The sequence below is a fragment of the Marmota monax genome, unplaced genomic scaffold (assembly GCF_021218885.2).
Source record: "Marmota monax isolate L192 unplaced genomic scaffold, Marmota_monax_Labrador192_F-V1.1 WCK01_AAM20220418_F8-fsc00192, whole genome shotgun sequence".
Taxonomy (NCBI): domain Eukaryota; kingdom Metazoa; phylum Chordata; class Mammalia; order Rodentia; family Sciuridae; genus Marmota; species Marmota monax.
The window spans coordinates 1722123-1742672 of NW_026693786.1; the positions used below are offsets into that span (position 1 = coordinate 1722123).

General features: G+C 37.7%; 1 long non-coding RNA gene across 3 annotated transcripts in view; it reads left to right on the forward strand.

Moving 5' to 3' along the window:
- The window catches only part of LOC124105041 (uncharacterized), a 100724-nt gene that overhangs the window by 16778 nt on the left and 63396 nt on the right, over positions 1-20550 (forward strand). For all 3 annotated transcript variants that reach the window (XR_009228426.1, XR_009228427.1, XR_006855598.2), the window contains exon 2: positions 19321-19391. This is a non-coding gene — a long non-coding RNA (uncharacterized LOC124105041). The remainder of the gene's footprint in view (positions 1-19320; positions 19392-20550) is intronic.

Genomic DNA, 20550 nt, shown 5'->3' on the forward strand with positions numbered 1-20550 from the left:
AGATCACATTACTCTTTTTTTTTTCTTTGTCAAAATTTACATCGATGACCAGATATGCTCTCATCAGAAATACACTGGTAAAGTCTGCTTATTAAAAGAGGCTAGTAAGATTGAATCTGGTGCCTTTTGCTTTTCCTTGTAAAAAAATTCATTTAAATATAAAATATTATTCTCTCTCAAGAAACTTCTTTTAGCTCTGCCAAATCTGTAAGGCTATGGACTAAGAATAACACTTTAATGAGTTTTGAGATTCACTTGTCATAGATGGTCTTGTGCAGGAATTACTGAAACAAACTGCCCTTCTTTGCCATTTCCCAGGCCAGGATTGCTGCTTTCCTTTTGAAGCCCTGTGAAGATATTAAATCAGAAAGAAGATGCAAAGCACCACCTCTATCATATAAAAGCCTGGATACCTTAGTCCAGAACTGCCCTTTCTCCTCCCTCCCACTCTCTTCTCTCTTATTGTGAACTCATGAAGGATACCTCTGTATCTTTCCATAAAAACACTGGTAACTGCAAGAGATGTGGGAATGGCCATGATTCTCAATCATAGGCTTTTACTCCTAATAACAAATATATGCTGAGTGTTTTAATTCAGGACACAGTACTCCATTACCTCCAAATTGAAAATGTAAGTGGATAAAGTGTAATGGGGCCGATCTATTGTGACCTTTATTTTACTCTCACTCTCCAGTTATTTTGGCTTGGAACAATTAGAGTAAATATTGAGTAGTTATAATAGTATCATTATGTTTCTTGCAGATTAAACATGCTCATGTACAGATTTGATATCCTTGTTCCCCAAAAGGCTGCTGGCATTGTTCCCTGCCTAGAAATTTCCTAAAGAGGTCATAATTCTAGGACATAGGTGAACAGCTAATGAGATTGCCCTCCCCACTTCCTTTTTCTGTTTTCATTATTTCCTTACCTTTCCCCCATCTTTCCTGAATCTGAGTTGTCTCAATCTGTTAACATCATCACTGGTGGTACAATTTCTTTTTACTTAGTTAATTTTATTTTATAGTGATGAGAACACAACATGGGATATACTCTTTTAACAAAAATTTAAGTGCAAAATACAGTATTATTGACTGTAGGTACAATGTTATATTCATTGGCACAATCAAGAACCACCATGTAGTAGAAAAAATTCTGGAACTATAGTTATGAAAGGCTCCTTCTATAACACAAGTTGTGATTTTATGATTAAGTATCTGAATGCCCTGTAGAACATTGCTTAATATGTCTGATCTTCAGTTTTTTCATCTTTATTAAGGGGGTAGAACCAGGTAGTCTCAGGGATATCTGAAGTCCATTTGAGTACCTCCAAATCCATGGACACACCTCTTGCAGTTACCAGTGTTTCTATGGAAGGATACAGAGGTATCCTTCATGAGTTCACAATAAGAGAGGAAAGAGAGGGAGGGAGAGAGATCTGATATGTAGAGATCATTCAGTGAGAGAGAGCAGGAAAGAGAGGAGTTGATTCTAATCCATGACATGATATCTGTGGGGACTTTTAAGAGGAGGTGAAAACAGCATGATTTGAACATAGGGGAAGATGATTTCAGAGTAGAGGCTTGACCTTGAATCTTGAATCTTTCAGGAAACAAGTTTTAGAGATAGGCTTCTTGGGTTTAGTTACAAGCTCTACCATTTAGAAGCTGCTATATCTTGGGAATGCTACTTAATGTCTCTTGAGCCTCAGTTTCATCATATGTACCATGGATACAAAATAGTAATTTGTTTCAATTAAATGAGTTAACATATATAAAAGTCATAGAACACTGTGTGGAGGCTAGTCATGTATCTGGATAGAGAAATGCTAGGAAACTAGGTAAACTTTCCTATAGATAGAGTTTCTGTAGGTATTATTGAAGATGGAAGCTAGACCTTCAAAGAGTCAGTTGTAGCTGGAACATATGCTGTGGATATGTCATGTGGGTAGAAAGCAATCAAGAGTCAGACTTTGGTGGTCTTTGCATCTTTAATCAAGGGGTTTTTAGGTTTATGTTGGAGAAGTTGAACAAGTAATGGTTTTCTCCAAAGCCCATAAGAGTGCCTAGTTTATAGTAGATACTAAATATATATTCACTAAATATATATTTCTTGCATGAATGATATTTGGAACAGTAGAATGAAGTAGTGTTCATATTTGTTTACTAAACAAATGACTCTGGTAATTATAAAATCTTGCTGATGAATTAGGGAAAGAGAGACCACTGATACATCAGTGTTATAGTTCCTACCTTTAATGTCCCCTGAAAATCTCATGTGTTAGGCAATGTAATAATGTTCAGAGGTGAAAAGGTCATATTAAGAGAGCTGTAACTTCATCAGCAAATTAATCCATAATGAATTAATAATTTGAATGCACTACTGGGTGATAACTGTGAGCAGGTGGGCATGGCTCCAGGAATGAGGTCATGGGGGTCGTGCCTTTGGGAACTGTGTCTTCTCCGTGGCTCCTTGCTCTTTAGCTCTCCGTCTGGTTCCTGGATGCCATGAGCTCATCAACTTTCCTCACCATGTCCTTTCACCATAATATTCTGCCTTACCTCAGGCCTAGAGCAATGGAGTTGGCTGACCATGGCCTGAATCTCTGAAACCATGTGCCCAAAATAAACTTTTCCTTCTTTAAGTTGTTCTTGTCAGATATTTTGGTTGCAGCAACAATGGAAAAGAAAAAAAGAAAAAAAAACTGACCAACAGTCTGTCATTTGGGAGGCTCTCCCAGGAGTCTAGATGAGGCATGATCTGGGTTTACCCCAGGAATAGTGACGATGTGAACAAAGAGTGAACATGGTGGAATGGCCTTCAAGAGATCAAAAGTGCAGAATTGGGTAGGCATGGATAGATGTGATGGCTGACATCCAGCCTCAGTAATGTTAGGGAGGATGTGCACCATAGAGTAATAGAAACTGGTGTGAGGGAGAAGAAAAAAGAAGATGAAGATAAGTAGAAGAGAAGAAGTATAGTCAAAACCACCCATTTTTGCTCTAAGATTTATTTCCAAGGGCCAGTCTCTCCCCTGTCCTTGAGAACTATTCCAGAAATCTCCTCCAGGACTTCTCCTCCAGGGTTTCCATATTGTTAAGCCATACTGCCTCTGCTCTTCACAATGGGGGAGAGACGAAAGATCTCTGAAAGACTGAGAAAGCCAAAGATCATGTGAAAAAGAAGGTATTTACTGCACATAATCACAAGTGGACTTGAGATTCCTTAAAGGAGTCTTTTGGCATTAAGTCACAGGGAATATTTTAAGAAAAAGTCATTATACCTTGTGTTTCACTCTGGAACAGGATGTTTCTCAAATTTCCTTACTTTGCAAAGTCAGATGGCTTTATATGCAAATATTTTCAAATGAACCAGAGTCAGGCTGGGTTTCTTCCAAACTATTGTTTACTTTAGTCATCCATGAGTAGTTTTTTGGTTCCTCAGCCTGGATTGGATGTTCTTCCAAGGCATGTAACTGCTTTTCCCTGTACATTTCCCCAACATGATACTTAGGCCAGCATTCCTGGCATCATTCACTGATATCTCATCCAAATTTGATTTCCTCCTACCACCTTTAATTAGGATCCAAGAACTAGAATCCAGGGACTATGAGCATGAGAACTCAGTAATGGATCCAAAAGTTAATGTTTTCCTGATCCTTTCGCTGATCTCTGTTTATGATAATCAACAAAACCATTGTACAAAAGATGCCAATATGCATTTTTTCCTTAATTGCAAACATACAGAGACTCAGGAATTTGTTGTAATGCAATTCAAGATCCTATGAAGTCCCTTTATTCCCTTGTTTCTACCACCAGTCTGATTTAATTGGTGTGTATGTTAAGTTTTAGCTAGTGGAGTGTGATGGGAATAGTCATGTATCATGATGGTCTTTTCTATTTTTAGCCTATATACAATAAGGTTTTTAGCATATATATAATAAGCTTTTGATTCTCTGAATGACTGTAAGAAAATAAGTAAAGACAAAATAAGGAGCTTTTAAGCTCAAAATATTCCTGATAACTGGCCTCTTGATAGCAAGCTGTTCATATTCTCCAATAAATTTTGAATTATGATTTCTTCACTTACATAGCCCACACTGACACATAGTCAGCTGGGTGTATTTTCTTATGTAGGTAACATGAAATGAACTGAGCCTTCTGACATCAGCATCATGGTATTCTGATTCTGTTCCTGATCAAACCACTAAGGTGTGCATGACCTGGGGAAACTCCCTGGACATCTTTTCCAACTCTTTTCTCATCTGCCCCATTATGAAAACATGAGTCCTTCAACCTCACCTGCCCATTCTTTTGCATTTTCCTGTCTTCACCATTCCTCAAAGAACTATTTTCAAACTTCTGTATCATCTACAGCTTCTAGCCTGAAACCACAACACACTATTGGGGTGGGCTCAAATTGATGCAATCTCAAGGAATAATACATATCTAGAAGTTCTGCTGAGGCTTGCTTTGCTCTTCATTAGTGTTCAAGCTTCAATGACTCACAATTATTCCTGGATGACCATCATCCTCTTCTCCTGCACTTACCCTTATGTCATGCTCCCAGGCCCTTGAGTATTGTGTGTTCTAAGGTTATGTGGAATATGAATGATAAAAAGATGCCATGTCTGCTGGCAGAGAAATCCCAGACCATGTGCTGTGAGAAAAGTTGGGGAAGATAGTCTCATACTATAGACAGCATGCAGACAAAAACTGAGGTCATGGGCATGGGATGGTTCTGCTCTGAGTAAATTTGCCAATGATTGGAAGAAATTAAAGAGTATGTAGAGATATGTTGTGATCTATAGACATCACATATTTATTAGTCTGTTTATTCATTCATTCATTCATTCTGTAAGAGCCTAACAATTCCATCTAGGACTAGGTTAGACATTCAAAATGTTGGCTAGATTCCTTGCCTTCGGGGAACTTATACTCCAGTGAGAACTATAGGAAATTGGAAAATACAACACAGTACAGTATAGGTTTTGAAAAAAGTAAAATGTTTATACTGGGCTTACTGGAAACTCATAAGAGAGCATCTGACCAGAACTTTATTTCTACGTAGGCTTCTGGAAGGTGACTTCTAATCTGAAACCTAAAGCATGAATGATCATTGCACGGTCAAAGAGAAGTGAGAGGTAATTTTCTTGGCAGTGTGGCTTGACATATGCAAAGGTCAGAGAAACATGGAAATTCTTCAAAGTTAAAGAAAATATATAGATTTTCTAACACTTTTCAAGAGTGAGGAAAATGGTATATAGAACTAGGAATTATTTTCTAAAGGTTTGAAGCAGAGAAGTGGGGAACCAAGTTAGTAGGGAAGTTAATTGATATAGTTGTTATTAATAGTGCAAAATGTATAAGATTTGAACTTGGATCTGAATTTATTCAGAATCTGGTTAATTAAGAGCCAAAAGCTAGATGTCAGAAATGTTAGAATGTCTGGTATATGTGTAGGCACTAGTAATAATGTTGTTTTCTGAAAATATTTTGAATATTTATCCAAGAGAAGTTTAGTATGTTCTGTAGTACATAAAGTTTCTTAATTGAAAAAAATCACATTTGTGGTATAGTGTTGAGTGATTTAACTTCCCATAAGGAAAATTCATTGAAAAACAAGGGAAAGATCAGATGAGTAGGGGAGAAATTGGTGACCTGGAAGCTCATTCACAATGAATCTGTACTAATGGGTGGAAGAAAAGGTCTTGAGTGGAAAGAATGTGTATTCCCCTAGTATCCTTACATTTGAGGCCAAGGTTCCAGGGGAACGGTTTAGTAGAAATGTTTTCTTCTCCTTCAAATCCCCAGTCTCTGGTATAATGAAGAATCCATGCACAGACTAGAAAGACTGCTACACTGAAAGCCTAGTGTCCTGGATCCTGGTTCTCTTGCTACTATTAAACAATTGTATGTTCATGAAACATTCCTTAACATCTCTGATTTCCTGTTTTCTCTCTCCAAAATAAATAAGGTAGATGTGCCTTGAGTCTCCAGTTTGAACACTGCAATATTTGACTGTATCTATAGGGTGCCAAGTTGAAAAAATGACGCAGCCCTGCCCTTTGTTGTCTCAAACATCCACCTACATATAGCCAACTGTCACATAATAATACTAATGACAAGAGCCCTGTGAGAGTATAGCTTTCAATGATAAAGAGAAGTGATGAAAGATTTTCCTTATGTTGGTGAGGCCACATAATTATGGCTTGAATGACATAATTATGGAGGACAAATAGACCAGATTAATGGAGCCAATCTGAGAAAATGCAAGTCTAATATTAGAGACACAGTAGTACAATGGATAGGAAATGTTTTCCTTTGTAAATTTTTTTATTAAGTGCATTAATTATGCATATCAATGGGGTTCTGTGTGATATTTCAATACCTGTGTATAGCACACACTGATCAAATCCAGCCTCCCTTAATCCACTCTCCCTCTCTGCCTTCCTAATCTCTATAATCACCACTCTATGTTCAGGTCAATTTAAGATTCTGCTTTTGAAAAGTAGAAAGAAGCTAGAACTTGATGCTCCTTAAATTATCAACCTAGCAGATTCCAGGCTTATCTCGTAGATAATTCAGAGTAAGCAAATATGTTTAGCCTGGGAATGAAAGATGAGTCAGATACATGCTTCAGAAAAATGAAGCTTGATATTTAGCCTTAAAGATAGAAGGAAATCTTGCCATCTGTGACAGTGTGAATGAACCTGGAGAACATTATGCTAAATTAAATAAGCCAGGCAAAGAAAGACAAATACTATGCATTCTTATTTATTTGTGAAATCGAAAGTAATCAAACTCATAGAAGCCAAGAAGGAAATGAAAGGTGGTGGGGATGGGAAGATGTTTGTCACCATACCCAGCAAGAGTACCGCTTTCCTTTCCCTAACCCAGGAAATGGACAAACTATGTTAACAGACAAAGTTGCATTTAGACAAGAGGAACAAATAAGTATACAAGGTGAAAAATAAACAATAATATGAGTAAAGTTCCTCACTTAATGAATGGTTGTTATTATAGTGTAAAAAATACACCTTATAAAAACACTGACTCAAATGTCTTTCAGCTTTGCCAAGACTTGATGTCTTTACAAGATATGTTTTAAATTAAAATAGCAAGAGCTTATGTTTTGTAACTCCTCTCCCCAGGTAATGTTACTCATTTAAATGTTTCTTCTAAAGACTAAATGTTTTCCCTGTTTACAAAGAAAAATAAAAACTAAGCCTTGAAATGATATAAAAGTAAATTCCACTTTATGGTATACGTGAGAATCTCATCTGAGAAAAGGATTTCAGCATGAACTGGAGAACTCATGTGAAGTTTGGGAAGAAGTTTTTCCAGAAACAGGCCTTTCTGAAAAGAATCATAAGCCAAATGCTAGAATGAGTGAGGGACATGTAGGGAACTGACAAGTACAAATAATGCTATTCTGTCTCATGAAAAAAGTCAAATGTTCATCAGAGATTCGAGCGTATTCTGTAGTCAATAGATATTGACTAAAAGCTTCTGAGTCGTGAATGGTATGGATCTGTTTCTGTAAATATCACTGGGTAGCAGTATAAAGGATTGAATGAAGGTTGGGATCATTCATCAGGAGATGCCAATAGACCAGAAAGTCTGAATCATTGAAAGGATGCCTGGAATTAGGACTCTGATTTTTGAGAAAGTAAACTTAGAGTTTGTCCATTTCCTGGGTTAGAGAAAGGGATATATCACCATATCCCTTGCTGGATATGATGGTATATATATGAATAGGCAGTCTCTACCCTGCTGCTTCAGCTTATAGTGCTAGGGACCTCTTGTTACTGGATGCTGTCTTCTGTGAGCCGTCACCACCTAATCCCAGAAAAGTCTCTGTCCCCAAGTCTTCCATTTGTTCTTCACCCTTCCCTTAAAGGTTTTTCTGAAGATTTCCTCTTAACCTGAGCTTCCACATCCTGATTGATATGCACTCAGAGACCCAATCTGACCCTTCTTATTAAAGTCAATTACCCTAATGTGTCCTTCCCACACTCTGTAAAACTCAATATCACCCATCCCTGTTATTTTTTTTTCATGCTTTTAGCAATGTTTGAAATAATCTTATTTTTATACTCAGGTATTCCACTAGAGGGTATTATGCCACTTAACACAAATTACCATGAAGTGAATGTTGTAGGAGGTACATCATATCTTTACTGAACTCTGTAGACTTGTTGAAGACCCTCTTTAGAGATGGAAGTGACAGCATGAAGAAAAGTGTGATCCTCACAGGTACAGGGTATGATGGAGATATAGATCCATAGGTAGCCAGGCATATGCTGAGCACAGAGAAGATTACAGAATGTACTAGGAGATGTGCTCTATAGTTCACTCAAGGACATACAGAATGTCCATTTAGGCAAGTATCCCTCCATTTATTACCTCTAACTTATGCATAACTTATGCATCAGCAGAAGGGTGATGAATTCATTGGCTAAAGGTTATACCTGGATAGATTGGAGAGTGGACTAGAACAAGGCAAAAGCCTAGATGAGACAATATTGGTTTTGTTGGATGGTGTTAACTAAGGTGTTATCTCTGGGATCTGTCTGCTGGTTGCTTGTAATGTTCTCCAGGAAGAGGTAAGACATATTTTGAGTATAATCTGGGGCATTAACCAGGGGAGGCTCACAGGAAGAGGAAAAGATGTGGAACAATGAGGGGGAAAATACCCAACTTCTATGGCTGTAAAGTTCAGGCAGGTATGTCTAGGTGGTCATTATTAAAGGAAGAAGGTGACAGTTTTAAACATCAAAATGGAGTCTCCAGTGAGAACACAGGGTTTAGTAAACTGATTTGCAACCTGGGAGGTATGCTCAGATTTCAGCACAAGTTAGAATAACAAAAATGTAGGTGAGTGAATGTAATTTCAAGTTGGAGCTGATAGCCTGAGATTTGTAGGACTTTATTTGGGAAAAGTTACCCATGTGATGAGTGTTCATAGGGTTAAAGTATATATAAAAGACTTCGGCTGCTGGGAAGATGGAGTAGGCATACTTTTCCCTATTCCTCCTGCTGAGTACAACAAAAGCAACTACCCTAGATGTAATGTATAAAATAAGCAAAAGCAGAGAATAAGGCACCTCTACCCTTACTTCTCCCCTCTAGAGTGAAGTCATAGGATTACTGGAGGATAAGAACTTCAATTATAGCCCAGTGATAAGGAGCCACCCCCAGTGTTATCATATGCTATGATTGGAGGTAGTAACAAGGTACAATTATGCCCTCCTGCCTAGAAGATTTCAGAGGAGGCCAAGTGAGGAGATATAACTCCCATTCCCTCCCCACAGAAGTCAACAGAGTCCAAATGGGAACCTGGATTTCTACTCATACCTGCAAGGAACAAGAGTTGCCATTCTCCTTTTTCCTGCAGAAGTGGTATCAGAGGAACCAAGCTAAAATAGAAGGTGCGGATACTAGCCAAAGCCTCATAACATAATATCCAAACTGTACAAGTTTTGATTGATTATAACTCATTATATCAAGAACCAGGAAGATCTCAAACTGAAAGGAAAAAAAAAAGACAATAGATAGATCCCATCACTGAAATGAGAGATATTTAAATTACCTGACAAAGATTTTAAAGCAGACATGATAAAAATGTTTCAATAAGCAATTATAAACATTCTTCAGGCACGGAAAATAGAAAGTATCAGCAATGACATCAAAGATATAAAAAAAACAAAATGCAAATTTTAGAATTGAAAAATATAGTAGCCAGAATTAAAAAGATGGACTCAACAGCAGACCCGAAGGGACAAAGGAAAGAATGAGTGAACTGGAAAACTTAACAATAGAAATTAATAAATTTGAAAAAGCAGAAAATAAATTTTAAAAATTAACCTCCAGGACTACGGCAAAATATCTAATATTCATTTCATCAAAGGCTCAGGAGAAGAGACAAGAAGTGTGGCTGAAAAAGTATTCTAAGAAGAGTAGGAAACTTTCCAAATTTATCAAGGAACATATAGGTTCAAAAGGTTGAACCCTAAACAGGATAAAACAAAACAGTTCACACCAAAACACATCACAGGGGGCTGAGGATGTGGCTCAAGCGGTAGCGTGCTCGCCTGGCATGCATACGGCCTGGGTTTGATCCTCAGCACCACATACAAACAAAGATGTTGTGTCCCCCGAAAACTAAAAAATAAATATTAAAAATTCTCTCTCTCTCTCTCTCTCTCTCTCTCCCTCTCTCTCTCTCCCTCCCTCCCTCCCTCCCTCCTCTATCTTTAAAAAAAGTATCAAAACACATCACAGTCAAACTTCTGAAAATGAAAGATAAAAAATTGTTGAAAGCAATGACATCAATAGCACAGTCCACAAGGGAAATAACTGATGTTAGACTTCATCAGAATTAAAAAAATTTAAATCAGCATACTATAGTGATAAGGCCACACAAATGTTTATAACAGCTCAATTCACAATAGCTAATATATGGAGCCAACCTAGGTGCCCTTCAACAGATGAATGCATAAAGAAAATGTGTTATATATACACAATGGAATATTACTCAGTCATAAAGAAGAATGATTTTTGTACATTCACTGGTAAATGGATGAATCTAGAGACTAAAGTATCATGCTAAGTGAAATAAGGCAACCCCCAAAACCAAAGATATGGATGCTAACCCACAACAAGGGTGAGGGGAATAGAAGTTCTGTGGATTAGACAAAGGAGAATGAAGGAAAGGCAGCATGGATAGGAATAGAAAATATAGTGGAATGAATCAGACATAACTTTCCTATGTTCATATATGAATACACCACCAGTGAAACTCCACCTGATATACAACCACAAGAATGGGATCCTAATTAGAATAAGTTATACTCCATGTATGTATGTCAAAATATACTATACTGTCAAATATAACTAAAAGAAACAAAAATTTGGAAAAAAAAATAAAAATTTGTGTTTAACAAAAGACCCTATAGAAAGAACAAAAGGTACATATCTCACAAAGGAATAATATCTAGACTATATGATAAATTTTCAATGGGCTAGGGGTGTGGTTCAGTGACAGAGCACATGCCTAGAATGCATGAGGCCTTAAGTTCCATCCCCAACCCTGCAATAAACAAACTCTCAAGACTCAATAGTTTAAAATACTGATGAAAAATGGGTAAAAAACACAAAGAGATACTTTATAGAAGAGGGTATACAATGGCAAATAAACGTGAAAAGATTTAGCATCATTAGTCATTTGGTAAATGCAAATTGAAGCCATAATGGAATATCACTATGCATGTATCAGAAGAGCTAAAATTTTAAAAAAATATGACAACACCAAATGCTAGCAAGGATGGGAAGACTCTGTAACACTCATATATTGTTAATGGGAATATAAAATGATTTATACAACATGCAAAACAGTTTGTAAAATTCTTAAAGTACTAAATATGAAACTTCTGTATGACCCAGTAAGTATAATCTTGGGGATTTGTCCCAGAGAAAAGAAAACTTATGTTCCCACAAAAACCTGGGCATGAATGTTTGTCCCAGCTTTATTTGTTGTAACCCCAAATTGAAAACAATCCATATCACCTTCAAAAGTTGTATGGTTAAACTGTGGTACATCCACACCACAATATAAAAAGGAATGAATGGTTGATACATCACCTAAATGAATATCAGACAATTATGCTGAATGAAATGATCCAAATCTCAAAGTTACTCAGTATATTATTCTATTTATATAACATTCCTAAAGTGACAAAATTATGGAAATGGAGAAGAGATTAGTTGTTGCCAGGAATTAAGGAGGGAATGGAAGCAGGAGAGAATTGGGTGTTACTATAAAAGAACAATAGGAAATATACCTATAGTGATGGAAATATTCTGCACTTCACTGTATCAGTGTCAACATCCTGGTTGTGATATCATACCATAGTTGTTTTGCAAGCTGTTACCATGGTACAAAACTGGGTAAAGGGTATATAGAACATCTCTGTATTGCATCTTACAACTGTGTGTTACAATAATTAATTAAACTGCAAATTTTAATTTAAAACGTGTAACAGTCCCTGCTAACTACTTCTTTTTTCCAAATACCACTTTGCCAATGTCCTGCAACACATTTCTAGTTAGGAGCTAATGGATTGATGAGTCTTCTTTATAATGTTGAAGATGGAATATATATATATATATATATATATATATATATATATATATATATATATATATATATATATATGTTGTAGATGTACATAATAGCTTTAATTTATTTATTTATTTTTATGTGATGCTGAGGATCAAACCCAGTGCCCCACAGGCACGAGGCAAGCACTCTGTCACTGAGCCACAATCCTAATCCCAAGAAGATGGACTTTTGAGAAACCTAGAAAGTAGAATGGGAAAGCTAGTTAGGAGACTTCTTTATTTTCTGTGAGTGGCCTGGTAGAGGTAGAATATTCACAGGTGGAATGCACATATGTGGGCATGCATGCATGTGTTCAATGTGTGTGTGTGTGTGTGTGTGTGTGTGTAAGAGAGAGCATCTTCAATAACTAGGAGGGAATAACCCAGGATGAAGAAGAGAGGGAGGAAAACCCTCTGCCAAGATTTACAATACTTATTAGAAATCTTTCCATTCTCTCTTTAAGCCCAATCTCAGATGTTTCCTGCGTAAGTCTGCTTGTATTATTTTTTAGGCAACACTGCCACTAGTGTCAAAATTGTTATACTGCACCTTGAATTACATGTTGTTGGCCTGGAGACAGCAACAAGATACTGCCCAGGTGCAGACTGACTGGGACTGGAACAGATCACCTCAGGCCTAGCTACATCTTCTTTTGAATTGCGACAAATGCAAAGAATGAGGTTTCTGGACCTCATCATGGCTGCTGTGGTGTTCAGGAAACAGCTGACTCTACTCAAAATTGTTGCAGAGACCCTTTTAAATAATGAGGTAGAGCTGCAGAACTATGTTCAGTTCTGGGTTTTGAAGGATTTTTTAATTTTATTTTTTAGTTGAAGTTGGACACAATACCTTTGTTTTATTTATTTATTTTTATGTGGTACTGAAGCTCAAACCCAGAGCCTTGCCTGCGCTAGGCAAGCGTTCTACCTCTGAGCCACAACCCCAGCCCCAGTTTTGAAAGATTTTGAGGGGTCTTCATGTTGGATATTTTGGGGGCTCTCCCCATGCTCCCAAATCATGAGGGCACCAGAAGTGGAGATGGGAATGGTAGTAATATAGCCCGGTAGTACAATTAAAGTCCCCACCATTGGGGGTGCTGATCAGGCTGTGGTTTGTAAGCAGTCCTGGTTGTATGTCAGAATCCGTGAGAAGAGTGCATTATGAGATGTTGGATATCAGATGTATAGACATAAGCAGTTTCTGTTGTGAAGCTATCTGGTATAGTAACTACCCTCTAATTTGTTGTCATGGATGCTATAAGGAATGGACGAAGAAGGTAAATTTTCATACTGAACTCTTCCATGTACAAGGTCTTCTCAGGTGCAGAACTGTCATTTTTTTTCTGGAACAATGCCCTCAATGCAAGACAAAGTGGAATGGAGTATGTATCCCCCATGTGTGTTAGAAATGTAGCACTCCCCCCCCCCCCGCCCCGACCACCACCAAGTTTGGGAAGGGGCAGGAGCCAGGGAAAGGTATCACATTCAATCTTATGTTTGTAAAGGAGTGTCTAACTTGTATCTCCAGGAAGACTGAAACTTCCTGTCAGGCAGGGATATGCTTTCTCCTCTTCCTTTATTCTTAGCAATATCTAGCGCAACCCCTACTCTGTCATCCAAGTCTTGCCGCTTCCCACGTTCTTATCTTTGATCTCTAAAGACATTAACAGAAGCAATAACCCAACATGCAGAGGGGCGGGAGGCAAATACTCCACACCAGAAATTGTTTTGAAATCCTTTTATTCTCTCTTAGAGTTAAAGCCCAATTTTAGATATTTCCTGAATAATTCTGGCCCTTGTGATTATTTGTTAGGCAACACTGTCTCTAGCATCAGAGATATTGCACTGTACCTTGAATTATGTGTTGGTGGCCTGGAGGCAGCTAGATACCTGTCAGGTGAGCCCCTGCACATTGCTGGGATAAATATACAACTTCTATGTGCCAGTGCCTGGAGAAAAAAAAGGTAAGAATCTATACAAATGCCACAGAAAGCACTAAAGCTCAGAAGAATCATCTCTGAAATCATAGTAAAAGAGAGGGCATGTTAATCGTAGCAATTGTAGGAGTTTAGTGGGAGTAAGATAATTTCCAACCAGAGGATCCATCATGTGACTTTTTAATTTATTTTTTCATATTTTTAGTGGTGCACCAAAGTTGTACATAATGGTAGGAATCATTACATATATTTTTAAATATTTTTATTGTTTACGGACCTTTATTTTATTTACTTATTTATATGTGGTGCTGAGAGTCAAACCCAATGCCTTACAGGTGCTAGGTGAGCACTCTACCACTGAGCCACAACCCCAGCCCCTCATTATATATTCTTACATGCACACAAAATAACAATACATTTTGATCAATATTCTATCATGCGATTTTGAGAGACAGAGGTAGCAGTCATTCTGGATGTATGGTGTGGAACTGTGTTTTGTGCTGGAAACAGTAGGTAGGAATCAGACCTGGTATATTTAGAAGAGATTTTTTTTTTCTGCCTTATCACCTGGTCAAAGGCTTGTGGGAACACAACAAAAGATGCCCCAGATCTGTGGTTTTAAAATATCAGTCCAAGAACTATGTAATTTAAAAGGTGCACTGGAGGGCATAAGAGGTGTTGTTTAGGTGGAGTGCTTTTTAGCATTCTAGGTAACTCATGATAATTGGAAATATGAACGAATATATGTGAGACATTACAGAATTCTGATGTACATGATTTGTTTATTGGATTGTGGGTTGTTGATCGAGTGGTTTGGTGATTGATGCTGAAGGATGATGTTGCCATTAACAGGAAGGGGGATGGTGGAGGACAAGTGCAGGAGATGCCATACTGTATTTTACAATAATCTTTTATTGAACATGAAAAAAATTGAGGTTTATTCCATGAACTTCCTACATTGTTTCCAGCCATGTACTCATTTTGTTAGATGGCATTGCCACAATAATATTTGAGCTAAGGCAAAAAGATGGAGGGCAGACCCTTTATGAATACTTACTGACAGAGAGAGAGAGAGAGAGAGAGAGAGAGAGAGAGAGAGAGAGCGCGAGTGTGCGCCTAGTCATGGGCAGGCACAAACAGACTCTCAGGATAATGATAGCTATTTTAGGGCTGGGGATGTGGCTCAAGCGGTAGCGCGCTCGCCTGGCATGCATGCGGTCCAGGTTCGATCCTCAGCACCACATACAAACAAAGATGTTGTGTCTGCCGAAAACTAAAAAAATAAATATTAAAATTCTCTCTCTCTCTCTCAAAAAAAAATGATAGCTATTTTATATCTGGGCCCATAGTCAAGTGTCCTCTAGCTACTTGTGTGCTGAGAATATTGGGAGAAGACTATTCCCATTCATTCTTCTAGGACAATATGTATAATAGGCCACAAGGTAACAATTATATAAATTACAACAAAAAATTTCATGGAGATACACCTCAAACTTACCTGTGTAATTTAACTCATATTAGTTTGCCTTACTGGTTCTCTTTATGCCTTTGAGAATAGGCCTTTCCAGGGGGCTGGGGTTGTTGCTCACTGGTAGAGCACTTGCCTAGCATGTGTGAGGCCCTGGGTTCAATCCTCAGCACTACATAAAAATAAATAAATAAAATAAAGATATTGTATTCATCTACAACTACAAAAAATGTTTTAAAAATAATAGGCCTTTCCAATTATCAAGACTATAAGTAACAATAAATATTGGCAAGGATGTGAAGAAATGGGTACACTCATACATTGCTGGTGGGACTGCAAATTGGTGCAACCACTCTGGAAAGCAGTATAGATTACTCAGAAAATGTGGAATGGAACCACCATTTGACTCAGTTTCCGCCTCCTTGGCATATACATAAAGGACTTATTTTAATAATAGCATTCTATAATGACACAATCACATCAATATTTATAGCAGCTCAATTCACAATAGCTAAACTATGGAACCCACCTAGGTTCCCTTCAACAGATGAATGGATAAAGAAAATGTGGTATATATACACAATGGAATATTACTTAGCCATAAAGAAGAATGAAATTATGGCATTTGCCAGTAAATGGGTGGATCTAGAGACTATCATGCTCAGTGAAATAAGCCAATCCCAAAAAACCAAAGGCTAAATGTTCTCTCTGATATATGAATGCTAACTCACAATAAGCCAGGGCGTGGGGTGGAGGGAAGAATAGAAGTTTGCTCATTAAGACATATGGAAATGAAGGGAATGGAGGGAGATAGGAATAGTAAAGACAGTAGAATGAATTTGACATAACTTTTCCATATTCTTATATGAATACACGACCAGTATAACTCCACATCATGTACAAGTACAAAAATGGGAAGTTATACTCCATGTATGTGTGGTATGTCAAAATATATTCCACTGTCATGTATAACTAAAAAGAACAAATTTTAAAAATAAGCCTTTTGCCGAGTGTGATGGCACATGTCTGCAATCCCAGTGGCTTGGGAGGCTGAGGCAGGAGGATCTTCAGTTCAAAGCCAGCATCAGCAACTTAGTGAGGCCCCAAGCAACTCAGTGAGATCCTGTCTCTAAATAAAATACAAAAAAGGGCTGGGGATGTGGCTCAGTGGTTAAGTGACCCTGAGTTCAATCCCTGGTAACTCACCCCACCAAAATAGACCTTTCTTTTGTATTACTTTCTTCCCACTCACATATGTACATGGGTACAAAAATCTCTGAGTTAGGGCATACTGCCAACTTACTTAACTTCACAATTCCTCATTTTTACCTTTTCCTGTAAGAGAAACAGTTGAATAAAATTTTAACTTCTAGGACAAGATACATTGAATCTACTCCTGGTTTCACCATTATACAATATGGGACCTAAAAAGACTACCTAGATGTTTTTCTTAGCTCTTATCAATTATGGGAGAACAAAAGGACTTTAAATGATCTAAATTATCCTATATTTTCCTCAGGACTTCTCTCACTATTTCCCTGAGAAGTTCTTTATGTTTCCCATTGTCTATAAACTTTCTGGCCTGTGACAACAGCCCCATTCTTTTTGTGGGGGCTAGAACGCCTGTGACCAGGTTTTTAGAGTGTACATTAGGTAACAGGTTGTTTTTCTTCCTTTCATTTCCTCCCAAAGCTTATTCCTTCATTCTAACCTGTATGATCTACAGTTGTTTATGGGATTGCTATTGTCCCTCATCACCCATTCATGTCAGGCTTCCAGGCTTCTCGATGTATATGCTCTGGGCCCTGAATAATAATGGATGAGAAGGATATACTGTGCCTGCAGACTGGAGGAGAAGAGGAACCTAGACAGTGTACTCTGGAGAAAGCTGGGAAAGATCATCCCATAGGTTATACACAACATGAGGAGGAAAGTTAGAGCCAAGGCAAGAGCAGAGGTTATTTTTTAAGATATCTAATAATTTAGGATCACTAGTGCCTAGATTGTGGGAATAGATAATGGTCTACAGAGAAGGGCTCTATTCATTAATAATTTAGTATGTTTGTATCATTTGTTCATTCTGCAGTGCTTTTTTAGATACTGTTGTTTACAAGCAAGAAAGAGTCTCTGAGTTCAAGGATACTAACTTGTGAGGAGAGAGAATTTTAAAAATTCAGCATATAGTGACCTACTAATTCTAATAATATTAAATAATATTTACTAAATGCTATATGTGGTTCCAAGAACTGTTTTAAGTACTTTGTAAAGATTTGCTCATTTTATACTCATCACAAACCCTATCATTTAGTATTGTTATTATCCCTATTTTGTAGGTTATAAAATAGAGGCATTGAGAAGTTAGGTAACCTACCCAAATTCACATACCATTTTACTGGATTAGTGTGGTGGGCCACACAAGGTCAGCTTATTAGATGGGCTTACATTTTTAATGAAGGAATTCTGGAGAAAATTAAATTTGAAATGTAATTTAAAGGGTGAGGAGGAAATACTAGGCTAATAGGGTGAGAGATAGTGTTTAAGACTGAGTGATGGGCATGTGTACAAAAGCATGGAAAGAATTGGAAAATCTGCACTTTGGGTATGGTATTTGGCAGAGGGATACTAGTGGCCTGGACACTTGAGGATTTGGGATTTTATGTAGAAACTCAAGGCTATTGTTCATCAGGAGGTCACAGAAGGTTAGTCTGATTGAATCATATAATCAGACTGTGGTCAACCAAGCTGTGGTTATTTATTTGAGAGGAGCTTTTTTTTTTTTTAAATAGAGCTTGTGTAGACCTGGGGTTATGTGAATGTGGAGTGCTGGAACAATTAGTAGAAAGAACTCAGGGAGAAAAACAGGGGAAAAATAAATGCATATTACAGTAATATTTCTTTGCAAGGACCTCCCCCTCCACTAGGGCCCAATTCCAGAACATTATTTGAGTCCAAAAATTAGGCAACTCCTAATCCACTGTCTCTGTGGTCAAATTGTACCCAGAAATATTTGTTGAAGTTTCAGGAAGGAGATGTCTGATATGTATGATCCAATTTGTAGACCTCTGGGGGTGAAATTACTATACATATTTATATTTCAGGCCCTTGTGGTGGCTACTGTTTCAGGTAAGAAATGGTGTGACTGCGACATTTTTCTCTTCTTGAACAAGTTGGAGACATCACATGGAGACCTGTTATAAGTAGGATGTAAATTTATTTGAACATGGTTAGAGGTATGACTGCTGAAAGAACTGCTTGGTGATGGGAGTCCCCCAGACTCTTTGAACCCTGAAGACTCCTTGTAGGGGACCACAAGTAACATCTAGAGGTTGTTGGGGATCATGGAAACAGAAGTCAACAAGAGGCCATCATGGAAGTCTTTCCTCTGAAACCTAACAGACTATAGATTCCATTCCTTGAGTTTGGCTTTCTAAATACCTGTAAGATGTTTCCACTTCTCTTTAACTCTCTGCACGTGTAAGAAGTAAAGACAGTTATGTTCTCTTCTACAGCCTTGTCTTCCTATCAGTTTATTTTACTGCTGCGAGAGTGATCTCTCTGAGAGCCAAATAAGATTGTCAACTCCTTGCCTGCCAATCTCCTTAATAGGATGAGATGGCTCTTCCTAATCTGCTCAATTTTCGGTCTCTCACCATTTTTCCTTCTCCCTCTTTTTAGATACACTTAACACTTATACTTCCCCGCAATGGACTACACTCTGTTGTTACCTCCAGGCCTATTGTGTTTTTTCTTCCAGGAAAACTCAGACCTCCCTGAACTGCTTGATACTTTTCCTGAAGAACAGAACAAGACCAGAAGGAGTGAATGGTGAGTATGACTGAATTTGAAAGCAGGTAAATTTGCTATAAAGTTGCTGCAATAGACCCAAACAGTGGGTTTCAGGCCTTAACTAGAACAGTGATCATATGAATATTAAAGAAGGGCTCACGGGGCTGCAGTTGTGGCTCAGTGGAAGAGGGCTTGCCTCATATGGGTGAGGCACTGGGTTCAATTCTCAGCACATATAAATAAATAAAATAAAGATCCAACAACTAAAAATATTTAAAAGAAAGAAAGACTCACCTCACGGATACAACAGAGATAAAATCTATAGAAGTCACATTATTTGTATATACACTCTTCAGTAATCCCGACTCTTTCCCCTGACTGTAATTCCAGGTTTACTGTGCCTAGGGACAGGACATGTAGACTTACTGTAAACCCATCTCAATGAAATTCAGAAATCCATCATCTCTCCCTGTTTGAGTCCATAGATGGTGTGCACAGAGAAATCCACTCAGGCTTTTCTAGTACCAGTCAATCTGAATTTCTGAGCTAATTGTTTCTTAATAGTAACTACTTAGAGAGACCCTGATTTTCCATTTTTTCCCATTTTATTGTAACAGATACAATGATGGTTTATCTTTTAAGGCAGTTGTTCTTAACTTTGCTGTATGTTGGAATTCACCCACAGATCTTCAGAAAATACTAATGTCTGTCCTCCACCTCAGACATTATGATTTAATAGATATGTGGTGTGACATGAGTATGAGAGCTTTTTACAGCTCTCAGGTTAAAATATGCATAAAAGTTTGAAAACTACTGCTTTAAGGACTTCTGCATAATCAGGACTGGTAGTAGAGCTTTGAGTGGAAGTGTATTCTGGGAGAAGAGCAGAGCTGTCTCTTTGACAGACTAATGTGTTATTCATGGCACATTCTCTGTGAACGATCCAGAGCAAGGTTTCCTGAAGGAATATTGTGCACCTCATCACTGTAAGACATTGGATGTCATGAGTAAATAGAGATTTATATGAAGGGAAATGCCAGATGATCAAATGTATATTTTAAAGTCTTGAATCAGTATTGGAGATGGACTGAAGTAAGAGGTGGAACAAAGAGAAAAGATGAGATAATTCTTTCTAATCTGATAAAAGATTATTGAAATAGTCTGACCAAGGGTGAGGATGTGGGAGTGTGAATAAGCA